The sequence below is a fragment of the Tigriopus californicus genome, chromosome 2 (genome assembly GCF_007210705.1).
Source record: "Tigriopus californicus strain San Diego chromosome 2, Tcal_SD_v2.1, whole genome shotgun sequence".
Taxonomy (NCBI): Eukaryota; Metazoa; Arthropoda; class Copepoda; order Harpacticoida; family Harpacticidae; genus Tigriopus; species Tigriopus californicus.
In genome coordinates, this window is record NC_081441.1 from 12,704,242 (window position 1) to 12,707,528 (window position 3,287).

Sequence of the window (3,287 nt, forward strand, 5' to 3'; positions counted from 1 at the left end):
TGCTTGATGTTGACGTTTCTTCATTCAATCTTGATCCTTGATTTATTCTTTTTCTTGAACTTTCATCCCTGGACAGCAATGCTCATCCGAATTTGCGCTCCGCGAGCAGAGTCCTCTAGTGTTGCAAAGAATGTCATTCTTATGGCACTTCCTATGAATCCGTTACCGAAAAAAAGCAAACGCTTTACTGTTACTCTGTAGAAAAAGTAACGCGAAACTGTTACCATTACTCTTTAGTAATGCCATACCGTTACCGTTACTTTTAGAATAAAAGATGGACTAATGCTGCAAAAATATCTTTTTAAGCGTTTTTTTTTTTAAATTTAGTAAATACCCCAACACCTGAAACAAATGAATATACAAGGGTACAAGGGGTTGAGAATTAAGGGTTGCTTGGTTATATTCTTTCTTCACTTTTACTAAATAATTTGACAAGCATTTCTTCATCCTTCTTTTCATGGCTTCCAAAAGAGTCAACATAAAGCAAGTGTTCCACTGGTTTGACGAGAGGAAAATCAGGGTTGCATTTTGAGGTTAACATACGGGATTCCTTCAGGTATCCGTCATTGAAAATGTAAATTGATTACCCTAGTTGCACCCTCCCGAGATTATTCATTTGATCCCATCAGAAGCAAATGAGTTACTGTATTTCAGACGGAACTTTAAAAAAATAGAAGAGGAATTTTTTTATGTTTTATTTCTTTTCCTCATTTAGCACAGAAGAAAGTAACGGTAACGGGAGAGGTAAAATAACCGTTCTGTTACTGATACCATTACTTTTGCAGAATAGTATAACGTTACCGGTGGCGTTCATCAAATAGTATGGCGTTACAAGCAATGCCGTTGATTGTAACGGCGTTAATCAAGCCATGCTAAATCAAGATCAAAGAGTAATAAGATTAATAGTTGAGGAATATTGATGAGAAAATTAAGTGCTCTGTTAAGTTCATATTTGAAGCCGTTTATTTGATCAGACCAATTTTTTAAGCTACTTGATTAAAAGCACGAAAATAAGAATGATAGCGAATTAAGAGTAAAGTTGAGCCAAATCCCTCTAATCTAAAATATATTTTGAAAAAAGTAACTGAATTGTAATCAATTACATTTCAAAAAATAGACGAATTACAGCCTTCATTTTATTGATGCTGGGGATTACGCTTCCTGTAGCGGTTAGAAAAGCCTGTGAAAAAACTAACCAAGAAACGGGGGAAAATGGATTAATTGCACTTCATAATTTCTAAAAGGAATGTATTTGTTATGGTAATTAATAAAATTTCAATATGAAATAAGGGCAATTGTAATTAAGTATATGTAAAAGGAATGTATTTGTAATTGATTCTATTTTAGAATGTAATTGACTTAGGTGTGCGCAATGAAAGGAAACAAAATGTAGAATGATCCAAGCCAGAACCTAAGGCTTTGATGACCAAAAGACTTCAGAACTTGGCTTATTGCGTAAGAAAATATGTAAACTTTTCTCTCGAAATTATGAACCCCTAGGAGTCCTTAGACCAGATATTGTCAGGGCATTAGCCGTTCCTCAATATACAGAACGAACTACACTTAGAATACTTGCCCTGATCCAAGATGTAACGCATCAAGTATGAGAAAACAAGAGCAAGAACCACTGAGCTCGTACTTGATGCTTTGCATCTTGGATCAGGGCAAGTTTACCTCTTCACTAAAGCTAGCTCACGTTATTCCAATTTGTAAAAGGGGGAGATAAGTCGCTCCCCAGTAATTATAGGCTGATTTATCTCCCTTCGAATATTGCAAATGTGTTTGAGAAGATCGTGAAGTCCAAACTTGTTGAATTTCTTGAGGTCAATGAAGTCCTTCCTCCAAGCCAGCACAGGTTCCGAGTACATTTTAGCACGGTTACCCCACTGATTGAGCATTTAGAGCAGATCGTTAAGGGACTGGAAAGATACGAGTCAGTTGATTTGTCTATCTTGATTTTGCCAAGGCCTTTGATAAAGTAGATCATGGCCTTTTGTTGAATAGACTTCATGACATTGGGATCCAAGGCAAGGTTCTCAATTGGATAAGAAGCTTCATTCATGATAGGAAACAAATTGTTAAGGTCGAGGGATTCCTAAGTGACATACATGATGTCAAGTCATGGGTTCCCTAGGGTTCGATCTTAGGGCCCCTCTTGTTTATAATATTCGTTGCCGCGCTTCAAAAGCTTAGTATAATTGCCAGTCTCTCTTCTTATGCTGACGATACAAAGTTAGTTTCTGGTAGGAATGGCCAAGATTCCAGTAGCCTTGCAAAAGACTTAGATCGAACCTACTCCTGGGTTGTTGCGAATAACATGGCACTGAACGGAATGAAATTCCGCTTAATGACATTTGGGTCAACTCCTTTACAGGGTGAACGGGATAAAGTGTTACAAGCAAAAGCATCCATTGCCGCTATGAAAATTGCTCTAGATACACCAGATTCTGGATTTAGGCTCTTTGATAAACTCCCTTTCAGTGTAAAAAAGATTAGTCAAATTGGTCGCTCTTGACAAATAATATACGCAGAAAACACCCACTGTCAGACTCACCGCTGGCACGCTCTGTACTGTCCCTAGAAATGACTTGCTGACCTTTGCTTCCATACGTCGAAAGCTGTTGTTCAAAAAATGTTGCAATGGTTTCAATGCAAAGCCAATACCGTCGGCATTTGGGGCACCAATTTTGAAAGTCAATGGTTCAACCATATTGTCCCTTTTGCCAAACCAAATTCTGTAACACCTTATAAAATCCACCCTGTAAATACTCGATGAACATATCCAGTTGAAGGTGGGTAAAGCTTTTCAAATGTGTGGTTGGATAAATCGCACGTTTAAGTCCTGTGACATTATCACCATGCTAATTCTGTACAAGTCGATTGTCCAGCCACATCTTGAATATGCTTCACCCATTTGGGCTCCAATGAGTTCAGCAGGTTTGCCAAAAGGTCGAACAAGGCCAAAGATGTTTCACTAGGAACATCACAGGAATGAGAGAGCTCTCATATTGGGAGAGACTANTATCTGAATACATTTATTTTCTTTTTGGCATAACGACCCAGGCCTTCTCGTGAAAGAAGCAATACTGTAATGAAATATACCCACCTTTGCTCAAATTGACCCTTACCCAATCAGCTGACAGATGATTAACGAGATCGTCAAACACAAGAACCAAAGATGTCGATTACCAAACACGGCTCGGATTTGAGCCCTTAGTTCTTGGTCTCTTTCCAATGCTTGAACTCTATTTATCAAGATCTTTACTCCAGGATAATCTTTATAATCA